The sequence below is a fragment of the Schistocerca piceifrons genome, chromosome 8 (assembly GCF_021461385.2).
Source record: "Schistocerca piceifrons isolate TAMUIC-IGC-003096 chromosome 8, iqSchPice1.1, whole genome shotgun sequence".
NCBI lineage: Eukaryota > Metazoa > Arthropoda > Insecta > Orthoptera > Acrididae > Schistocerca > Schistocerca piceifrons.
This window is the reverse complement of record NC_060145.1, coordinates 90,428,207-90,440,383: the sequence shown is the minus strand read 5'-3', so window position 1 is coordinate 90,440,383 and position 12,177 is coordinate 90,428,207. Positions and strand designations below refer to the sequence as shown.

General features: G+C 44.0%; 1 long non-coding RNA gene across 1 annotated transcript in view; it reads right to left on the bottom strand.

Moving 5' to 3' along the window:
* Positions 1-5,518: 5,518 nt before the first annotated feature.
* LOC124712040 overlaps positions 5,519-12,177 on the bottom strand; it is a 101,375-nt gene continuing 94,716 nt past the window's right edge. Inside the window, exon 2 of the long non-coding RNA XR_007005569.1 lies at positions 5,519-5,882. This is a non-coding gene — a long non-coding RNA (uncharacterized LOC124712040). The remainder of the gene's footprint in view (positions 5,883-12,177) is intronic.

The window sequence follows — 12,177 nt, the reverse complement described above, 5'->3', positions numbered from 1 at the left end:
AGAGGATATAAAATGTAGACTGGCAATGGCAAGGAAAGCGTTTCTGAAGAAGAGAAATTTGTTAACATCAAGCATAGATTTAAGAGTCAGGAAGTCGTTTCTAAAAGTATTTGTATGGAGTGTAGACATGTATGGAAGTGAAACATGGACGATAAATAGTTTGGACTAGAAGAGAATAGAAGCTTTCGAAATGTGGTGCTACAGAAGAATGCTGAAGATTAGATGGGTAGATCGCATAACTAATGAGGAGGTACTGAACAGAACTGGAGAGAAGAGAAATTTGTGGCACAACTTGACTAGAAGGAGGGATCGGTTGGTAGGGCATATTCTGAGGCATCAAGGGATCACCAATTTAGTACTGGAGGGCAGCGTGGAGGGTAAAAATCGTAGAGGGAGACCAAGAGATGAATACACTAAACAGATTCAGAAGGATGTAGGCTGCAGTAGGTACTGGGAGACCACAACAACAACATGTGTTGTGCTAATACTTTCGAATAACGTGTGGCTCTGTCTCCAGTAGTTACAGGCTCCTCTTCCTGTCGCGTTACACCACGTGCGCTATCGTACTTTGTAAAGACTAAAGGGAGAGCAAAGATGCACCTACAATAATTTTTCTGTTGGTCACACTCTGGCACAGCCTTGTAGTGTATAATCCCTAAACTTTATATACTCGATCAAGTCCTTCTTTTATTATTTGTTGCATAGTTTACAAAACCAGTTGCTTGTACCATTCATCGACACTACCTTGGCAGGGAAGTCATTCTTTGATAGTAGTTTTGTGTATTATGTAAAAAAATGAAAAAATAAAAAAAACACCAGTTGTCTCCTTGCAGAATCCACGAGTCATGGTCATGCATCTCGCTGCTCGGCAAAAGGCTTGTTATACTCAGGCAGCAGGCTCGCTGCCGGCACATCACTACTTCCTGATCGCACAGATGCCTCGTATCTCGGCAAGAACCATTACTCTGCGACTGTCTACAGCCTTGTTTAAGTGGATTATCTGCAGCGTATGCAGCAAAAATTATGCTATGCATCATCCTACAACATTAACAGTTGTTGGTTCACGCTAAAAAGGTGGTTACTGACAACGAGAAAGTAGAATGGGTATGAATGCAACCTTTTAATGTAGACAGTATACACTGAAGATACTGCCACAAGTTCTTACAACAGCTCAAAAATTACCGAGAGACAATTACGAACCTCGCAACCTATTTCCCAGTATTTTCGAGACTAATTTAAAATATGAGGATTAATTAGAAATTCTAATGTTATTTCTGTCGAACAATGATTTGTAGACCATCTACTTTACATACTACTTCTGCCGTTTATAGATTTTCCTGCTGATGTTTCAACGAAATAAAAACTGTAAATTAGATGAAACAATGTAACCAATTCCCACAAAGTACTGTATCTAACATTAGCCATCATCAAGTGACATAACCAACGTGCCTCTGGTCACTGACAGCTTTGCATTAAAAATCGGTTTAAACAGGTATCTGTTTAAAACCGCCACTTGTAACTACAATCATGCTCATAAATTAAGGGTAATGCTGATACATGCTGAAACAATGCTCTGGTGGGCGGTTTGAGGGTTTAAATCACCTCGGGGTATGACCATACGTTGCATTTGACCTGCGGTCGTCGCACGGTGGCGCTGGCAGCAGTCCACATACTCAGAGGTGCGTTGCTGCATGTCTGAGTACGGTGCATCGAGTAAGTGTGCAGACTTTTCAGACGTGCTAATGGTGACTGTGTGTTGAAAATGGCTCAGAGAACACATACTGATGACGTTATGAGGGTTAGAATACTAGGGTGACTGGAGGCTGGTCAAACATAGCAGGTCATAGCACGGGCCCTCCGTGTACCACAAAGTGTGATCTCAGGATTATGGCAACGATTCCAGCAGACAGAAAACGTGTCCATGCGCTACAGTACGGGATGTCCACAGTGCACAACTCGACGAAAAGACCGATATCTCACCATCAGTGCCCGCACACGACCACGGAGTACTGCAGATAGCCTTGCTCGAGACCTTACTGCAGCCACTGGAACAGTTGTCTCCAGACACACAGTCTACAGACGACTGAACAGACATGGTTTATTCGCCCGGAAACCTGAAAGGTGCATTCCACTGACCCTTGGTCACAGGAGAGCCCGTAAAGCCTGGTGTCAAGAACACAGTACATGGTCATTGGAACAGTGGTCCCAGGTTATGTTCACCGACGAGTCCAGGTATAGTCTGAACAGCGATTCTCACCGGGTTTTTATCTGGCGTGAACCAGGACCCAGATACCAACCTCTTAATGTCCTTGAAAGGGACCTATATAGAGGTCGTGGTTTGATGGTGTGGGGTGAGATTATGATTGGTGCACGTACACCCCTGCATGTCTTTGACAGAGGAACTGTAACAGGTCAGGTGTATCGGGACGTCATTTTGCACCAGTATGTTCGCCTTTTCAGGGGTGCAGTTGACCCACGTTCCTCCTGATGGATTATAATGCACGGCCCCACCGAGCTGCCATCATGGAGGAGTACCTTGAAACAGAAGTTATCAGGCGAATGGAGTGGCCTGCCTGTTCTCCAGACCTAAACCCCCTGGAGCACGTCTGGGATGCTCTCGATTGACGCATCGCTGCACGTCTTCAAACCCCTAGGACATTTCAGGAACTCCGACAGGCACTGGAGCAAGAATGGGAGGCTATACCCCAGCAGCTGCTCAACCACCTGATCCAGAGTATGCCAACCCGTTGTGCGGCCTGTGGACGTGTACATGGTGATCGTATCCCATATTTACGTCGGAGTACGTGCACAGGAAACAGTTGCGTTTTGTATCACATGTGTTTCAGGACGGTTTTCTCAACTTATCACCGATACCGTGGACTTACAGTGTGTTTGTGTCGTCTATGTTCCCTATGTGCCTATGTTATCAGCGCCAGTTTCGTGTAATACCACGTTGTCTGGCACCACATTCTGCAATTATCCTTAATTTAAGAGCATGAGTGTATCATAACATTAGTGTCTGCATATTCCGGGAACAGGCTGTCAGTCTACAAAGTGATAGCTTACAGTCACATGACTCATTCTAGAACATTGATCAAGTGTATAGCATCGATACTTACAGTACACGTGTTCGCCCACTGCTTGAATACTGCTCACCGGTGTGGGATCCGTACCAGATAGGGTTGATAGAAGAGATAGAGAATATCCAACGGAGAGCAGCGCGCTTCGTTACAGGATCATTTAGTAATCGCGAAAGCGTTACGGAGATGACAGATAAACTCCAGTGGAAGACTCTGCAAGAGAGACGCTCAGTAGCTCGGTACGGGCTTTTGTTGAAGTTTCGAGAACATACCTTCACAGAGGAGTCAAGCAGTATATTGCTCCATGCTACGTATATCTCGCGAAGAGACCATACCATGAGAATAAAATCGGAGAGATTAGAGCCCACACATAGGCATACCGACAATCTTTCTTTCCACAAACAATACGAGACTGGAATAGAAGGGAGAACCGATAGAGGTACTCAAGGTACCCTCCGCCACACAACGTCAGGTGGCTTGCGGAGTGTGGATGTAGATGTAGATACCAAATAACACTATTGGCAGACCCCGGAAGTGTGCAAAATGTTCAAATGTATGTCAATTCCTAAGGGACCGAACTGCTGAGGTAATCGGTCCCTAGACTTACACACTACTTAAACTAACTTAAATTAACGTGTGCTAAGAACAACACACACACACACACACACACACACACACACATGCCCGAAGGATGACTCGAACCGCCGGCGGGAGGGGCCGCGCAATCAGTGACATGGCGCCTCTAACCGCGCGGCGGAAGTAAACAGAAAATGTCAAGACCAAAGTCGCATATATGATCCATGATAGAGCATTATAGAAATGCAGAAAAATCTGAAGTGGCAGGTTCTTGAGGTTAGATGCAAACTCTCCCTCGCAGGACTCCTTAAAAAAGTGTTAAGTGGTAGTATTAAGTGAGGAACCTAGAACGGGCATTCAAATCAAAACAGAACACCTGCCACGACGCGACTACAGAATGGATCCATTCAAAAATAACAACCACACACGTTAAGACATTTATCACAGTTGGAGACGAAACGATCTATTATTGTTTCAGAGAGCGCAGATAGCTACTAATGGATCCATAACCGCACCCACTTCTACACTTCCTCATACGACTGAAACCCACGTGCACGTGCGTCTTTCTTCGGTTTGCCAAAGAACTGAAAACCACGCAGTTCCGGGCTGGACAGAGGATGTTATAGTGTTTCGCAAACAAACTGCTGAAGCACAGACTTAGCCTGATTAGCAGTGTAGGAGTGGGCACTACTGTGCAACAGGATGATTCCCTCTTAAGCGTTCCTGGGCAAGTCTCAGTTTTCGCAAAGCGTCGTCATAGCGGTGTGCATCGGCCGTAGTTTCACGCTCCAGGAATTCGATAAACAGAGAACCGCTGCAGTCAAAGAAGAAACTCATCAGGACCTTACCAGAACTTGTGCGAACAAATTTGGATCTTTTTGGTGGGGGAGATGTGGGATGTCTCCACTTCTGGCTTTGGTGTAAGCACTCGAGTTGTAAGAATGCTGTCGGACTGAACTATCCTACTGCACAATAGCGCCCACTCCCACACAGCCAATCATACGAATGTTACAGATCAGCAATTTGGACGGTAAATGCTATAACATCCTCTGTACTCCCCAGATCTTTCACTGTGTGATTTCCACATCTTTGGCGACCTGAAGAAAGACATTTGTGGATGTCAGTTTCAGTCAGACAAGGAAGGGCAAGAGTGGATGTGTTTGTGGATCTGTCAGCGGCCGACCATCTTTTATGAAACAGGAATTGTTCGTCTCATCTCCCAGCGGGATAAATGTCTTAACAAGTGTGGTAATTACTTTTGAATGCAACCAGTCCATGCTCCTCTTGTGGCGGACGTTCGGTTTCCATTTGACTCCTCATAGGAAGCTACCACGGTTCCCTAGATATTACTCTTGCACTGATTGTGAAGATTAGATTAATCCAATCGCAGCCCACACAGAGCATTTAAGAAGTCAATTTCCCACGCTACGTTCGCGGCTGGAATGGAAAGAAACTTTAATATCTGGTACAACTGGAAGTATCCTCTAGCCTGCACTTCATCGTAATTTCCAGTATATGGATGTAGATTGAGATGCTGAAGTTGATTTGTGGTGTGCGAGAAACCACACAACGAGGCGCAGCCAAACAGAGCACTATTAGAGTTATCTTGAAGCGGCTAATCATGGCTCAAGATTCAGCATGGGCGGCGGCGACTGCTGATCCAAATAAAAACCAGGTTGATATTACTGCGTGGTGAGGATCGTAGCGAGATGTCGGTGAGGAACGACCAGCAAGGTGGCACCATGAACACCCTGTAACTCCCCGTTGAATCTGTGATTAGCACACTCAGGGACACTTTAGCCCCTATGAAGTATTGTCTCAATCTGGGTAGATGTAAGGTTGTGTAGAATGAGAATATAGCGGCAGCTTTAATGAATTTATTGGAGTTTGTACAGAGAAGTAGGAAGATGCACAGCAAAATGTCAGAGTGGCAGACACAGCTCAGGACCGTGTGGAGCTGCCTCTGGAACCCACTAGAGCAGCCTGGAAGGTTCCAAGCTAGGGGCACCAGGCTATTGGGTTCAAGGCTAGGGGGTTCCAGGCTGTGGGGCTCCAGGCCTGCGGGGCTCCAGGTTTGGGGGCTCGGGGCTCCAGGCTAGGTGTCTCCGCTGGTACAGTGACGGTTGGTGCAGGCGCCGCTGTGGCCATCCGCGCGGCAACGACACACATCGCAGCCATGCGTGAAGCTGGTTCCAGGCACGCAGTTCACGCCAGCCACGTCTCGCGCTGCAACACAAATAAAACGAGGTGTCAGCAGAAAGGCAGTGTGTGCGAGCTGCCATACACTTCACTGTCCTCCAAGCACAATACAAGGATGTCCTGAAAGCAAGAGAAGATGGTACAGGTGACACAATCAAATGCCATTTGAATCCACACCCGTTTCTGGTTTAACGATGGAAGGGGCGTCAGCAGAGGAGCGATGACACATGTGCAGAGCGACGAAGAAGAGAGAGTAGCAGCAGACTGGCATGCCTGACGTTATTCGAATAGGATATGTCTTTGAGAGTTGGTCCACTGAGTGAGATGGACCGGTAGAGTATTTCACAAATGGGTAGCTAGAGAGCATCCCCCACCGTTTGTGAGGCAGGTCCTTTGTTAAAAAACGTGGTGCACAAGTGTTGCCGTTATATTCGTGTTAGTTCTGCAGAAAAATCAAACTCTTGGTTCAGGTAAGCCGAAAAGTTTTGATGAGGAGTCACTTAATTTTAGAATTAAGACTCAGTTTGCACAATATTGATGCAGTTCCTTTACTGTGAACTTGACACATTTGTGAGCATGAAACTAATCTAAAATGTCTATAGAGTTCGCTACCTAACGATAGAAGTCAAGGTGGTCCATTTCTCCCTGACAATCAGGAGAGATTGGCCAGTACTATTTGGGAGCGATGGACCAGTGTTATTTGGCAGAGATGGCATACATGTTTTGATGTGGGACAGCTGGATCACAATTACATTTAGCTTAGGTGATCATGGAAATTTAATGATACTCTGGAAAGAGTATAAATAACATGTATTGTTTTCAAAGCTGCCATTTTTCTGTTCCAAAAAATTCCAACTGATTACAAATGACTGCGTCTTGTGAGCATGGTAAATGGTCTGAATATGCGTTAATAAACACTATGGACGCTGTGCGAAACAATTTCATGGGTATCAACGCTAAATACAAGACTGCAGTAAAAAAACTATTCTAAGGGTTATATGGGACCTCATCCTTTACTGGGGACTATCAACGAACGGAAGCTTATTGATCATGTTAAGAAACTGCAAGAGCGAGGTTTCGCTTCATCTTGAGATTCAGTAAGGTGTATGGCATTTGAACTAGGAGAAAGACAAAACATACCTCATGCATTTAATAGGCAATCAAAAAAAGCCAGTTACGACTGGCTCATCTCCTTTGTTAGACGTAATCAAAATATCCTTACAAGAAAGATAGAAGGTGTGTAGGTTGATCGAGGGAAAGGGCTGAATGAAGCCACTATAAAAGTATTTCAGACTTCTTGAAAATGGCTCTAAGCACTACAGGACTTAACATCTGAGTTCATCGGTCCCGTAAGACTTAGAACTACTTAAACCTAACTAACCTAAGGACATCACACACATCCATGCCCGAGACAGGATTCGAACCTGCGACCGTAGCACCAGAGCGGTTCTGGACTGAAGCGCCTGGAACCGCTCGGCCACAGCGGCCGGAAAACTACTTGAAACTGTGATGTACGAAAACGACTTGTTTGTTAAATCGGGACACATTTACCACACAGTTGAAACGGGGCTGAAGTTGAACAACGAACCTGACAGTGTTTTAGCAAACAGAGGTTCAAGAAATGTTACTTCAGTCACATGTACGTATATGGAATTTTAATTCACTCTTTTCTTCATGTATAGCCATATTTTATGTCGTCCATCTGTCACCAATGGGTGAGATGGACCACTCATGTATATTTTCATTTTATCATATCTCTTGCATTTTAAGTGGCAGTGCCTCAGTAATATAATGTACTTAACTTTATATGACACTGTATACAAACATGCTGCCAGAAGTCAACACGTCAGTTACATACTGAGGAAAAAAGTGATCTAACTCTCTCAGGGTTGTCCTACACAACACGATGTCAAACCGACGTGTACTGGCAACATGGTCGCCAATGGAAGTGCGTGCTGTTGTCCGATATGAATGGGCACGTGGGACTAGTGTGTGAGTCATCCATGAACGCCTACAGACCGTGTATGATGAAGAGGTTGTGTCCCGTCAGACGGTTGGTCGCTGGAGCTGCATGTTCAGAGAAGGAAGGAAGAGTGTCGAGGATGAAGGTCGAAGTGAGTGATCCTCTACATCCACAAACCAACGCTGAAGTGGAGCAGGCTGTGCGACAATTCCATGGGCGTACGGCGCCGAGTTTTGCCAGAGCAGTTTCTTCAAATTATAAAATGCAATCTAGCATTTTATCTAATTCTGACCCTCCAATATGTATTGACACACACAGTGGTTACGGTTACTACAAGCCACACCACACGTTGGGAAACGGGGCCATATTTCTAGTAGTTTACTGTCGAGTTGAGATTTTCACACACAAATGTTTTATTCATATCTTACAGAAACGAGCAGTACGGCAATAAACAGCCTTTTAAACACGCCGCTAACGGCAATCAAGTAATTCATACCAATACAACAATTTTAAAAAATTTCTTTTTTTAAAAAAATAGAAGTAACAGTACGGCAATAAACAACCTTTCAAAACACGCCGCTAAAGGCAATCAAGTAATTTATAGCAATACAATAGTTTAAAAATTTAAAGAACATTAGTAAACAGGCTACTAAAGTAAATACAGAACTTTGTTAATAAAGTACGCTGAGGTAGTGAAGCTACCAACACCGCCATTAAAAAAAAAGCAAAGGTCTCAGCAAACACACGATTAGTGGCATAAAGGATTAGAGGAATTTAAAGAGGTTTTTAAGCAAAAGTGTCCTGGAATATCATTAGAACATAACAGATATGACGGACCCGTGTAAGGCGGCCATAAATCACCCACTCAGGGGTGCTCAGGCTAGGCAGAATACTGACCAATTTGAATACGCCCGTAAACATTGTAAGACGTGTATATTTCTATTGTTTATTGTCAAATCACAATTTATGAAAGATGTTTATATTTTATTAATAGGATTAAGTAGGAATAATTAATATTTGTCATGTTGGAAATAACTGTGGTAGCAGGGAATGTCTGCACCAAAATATTGTTGACAAGAGAGACCGCAAATTGATATAATTTTAAAAAAGGGCGGGAGAGATCGCGTATGGATACATTTTAAAAAAAGAGCGGGAAAGACTGCGCATTGATACATTTTGTAATGGTAGCAGGGAGTGTCTGCACCAGAAAGCATTGTTGGCAGGAGAGACCGCACTTTAGCGTTCGTAGGAAGTCAGCAGTAAGCGAGAAGTGAAGCGAGTCGGTAGCAGGTCTGAAGTGAGAGGTTGAGAGAAGCGGTGTGCCTACCAGCCACCAGTTATGATTTACAAGAGATTATAAACGGATGTACAGAGACATCAGCTAACTATTATAATAAGAGGAGCTAATATTATTGAATTAATTTTTTGAGAAACTCAAGACTACTGAAGGTATGTTTGCGCATTGCTAGTTGTAAGATTATTGTAAAAAATAAGTCCCATTTGAACGTTTGTAAAATCCTTTCATTCAGAATACAATTAACTTTTGCCAGCAATATTGCATTTCTAATTATAATCCATCCCAAAAACCATCAACGTAAAACACTGCAAAATTTTATTATTGTCAAGAAAAAGTTTAACTATGAATTACGTAACTTCAGTCAAATTAATTAAAGAATAACGACAGCTTTGGTAATAAACGCAGCCACTTATTATGAAATCCCACCAGCAGCTAAAAGAGTATAGTAAAACAGAGTAAGTATATTCATGTCGCAGTTAGATGTAGCAGTCAGATGGCGATCCAGTAACAGTAAAAAAGGTAAGGAAGAGTTTTGGGTTATTGCAGATAACGATTGAGGGCCACACGACAACGACACGTTCTATGTTTCGTCGAAATAATCCGAAAATCACTTTTAAAAAGCAGCAATTAAATTTGTATGCGAAGATTGAGAAAGAGAATAAATTTCAAAGGGGAGATTTCATTTGTTATTATTAAGCAAGAGATAGAAATCCTAAGGGAAGGTTACATAGGTTATTGTAAAAGGGAAGGTTATGCGTAACAAAAGAGATATAGAGGAGACGGGAAGGTTTCAACACAATTGCCACTCTCAGGCTAGTCAGTGCACCGACCTTTAGCCAGCGAAAACTTGTAATAAGATGGCTTAACTTGCTGACAGAATTATAGCTAACCTCGTGCAAAAACATTTCACCACACACTCCTGAATGAGCGACCACATTTTCAACCAACAAGAAGCATGAATTTACTCATAACACACGACAGAATAGCGAAACAATTAAACTGCCGAAACTACACCTCCCATCGGGCAGTAACGAGAGGAGGAGGAATGATCACTGTCTTCAATTACACCGGTGCCGGGCACAGGAAACCCGATCGCCGGAGGTCACAAGGCAGAAGAGACACTGGTTACGCAAACATATTACTTAATCATTAAACCTTCCACTAACTTAACTTGCAATTATGCTCGAACAGGCAGTACACGACCTCCGATGGCAAGGATCCACACATCCGACCGCGCACGCATCGCCAGTGTACCCAACACGCCACGGTCACGCGACAACTCGCTCTGTCATCGGAGTTCACGTCTTCTCTACAGCGTTGACGGGTAGTGACCGCTCCTTCATGTTAGGTGTCTCCTTTTTAAACTCCAGTGTTGAAACGGAGGACTTAAAGAAGCTTGTTAACGTCCCACCAAGGTGAAATGAACAGCAACTACTCGTGGGGCGATTCTGTATACAACCAACACGTGGGGAGCTCTTCCGCCAACTCGACCCGCTCGTTACACACAACCGACACACATCACATGGCGACTCGGTACAACCGACCACGCCCGGTCCGCGCTGGCGAGCCACACTGCCCTCCCTTCCCCACCAGACTCTCTGAGCGCACCACCCTAGTTCCGCGCCACCACACGGAGTTACCACCGGTCAAAGATCTCACTTCCTCCATGGCAGTTTCCCGGATCAAACGCAGATATCGATAGCAGAGGGAAAGACAACCAAGCAGCCACTTAATGACAGACAACATATCAAACAAACATGTCAGGGGAAGAAAAGAAAAACCAATGCAATTTAAACACAAGGTGTAGCACCAGTCGATACACGGCTCAGTATATATAAGTGGGGGTCGGAATTAGATAGAATGCTAGATTGCATTTCACATTTTACCTCAGCACACTAATTATTCTGAGGTGAGAAAGAACCACAAAAGGTAAGGCGGGAGTGAAAATAATCATGTTTAGTCTGCAGTTAAGACAGGACTTAAAACTTCGCGCAGAACCTGAATCTGCATTTTGTTACCTTTTAAGTTATATATATTTATTTATTTAAATTACACATGGTGAATCATAATTAATGGCGTAAACGCATACAGTTGAAAATACACGATACTATAAGGAAAAAAGTCTCAGTAAACATAGGGTCAAAATGCGTACCTTAAGAACTACGTGCAATTTTTCATCTTCGATACTGTGAAGCAAATCTCTTCTACTGCAAGTTCTTTGCTTTCCACATTTTGGGAAGTAGTAGTATGGAACAAAAACAGGCCAGCAAACATGGGCTCTAAAACGCATACCTTAAGAGCTATGAGCACGTGCTAATCTTCGCTTCTTGGATACACAACTCTTCTAATGAACAATTGCTCATAACTTTAGAGGTATACATTTTAGAGCAAATGCTTACCGGACATTTTTTCTTGTTTAGGTTCATGCTACTACTTCCCAAAATGTGGAAAGCAAGGAACTTGCAGTAGAAGACATTTGCTTCACAGTATCGAAGATGAAAAATTGCTCGTAGCTCTTAAGGTATGCATTTCCGACCGTATGTTTACTGAGACTTTTTTGTTTCTAGTATCGTGTACTTTCAACTATATGCTTTTACGTCATTAATTATGATACAGTATAGACACTCCTGGAAAATGAAAAAAGAACACACTGACGCAAGTGAATAAGACCTGTTATACTTGCACGGGGCTCTATGAGAGGGCAGCGCATTCGATGATGAAACGCGCCACACCGCGGACACACCAGGAACTGCGGTATCGTCCGTCCTGTTGCAAGTTGCTCAGCAGCTAGAATGAGATTTTCACTCTGCAGCGGAGTGTGCGCTGATATGAAACTTCCTGGCAGATTAAAACTGTGTGCCGGACCGAGACTCGAACTCAGGACCTTTGCCTTTCGCAGGAGAGTTTCTGTAAAGTTTGGAAGGTAGGAGACGAGGTACTGGCAGAAGTAAAGCTGTGAGAACGGGGCGTGAGTCGTGCTTGGGTAGCTCAGATGGTAGAGCACTTGCCCGCGAAAGCCAAAGCTCCCGAGTTCGAGTCTCGGTCCGGCACACAGTTCTAAT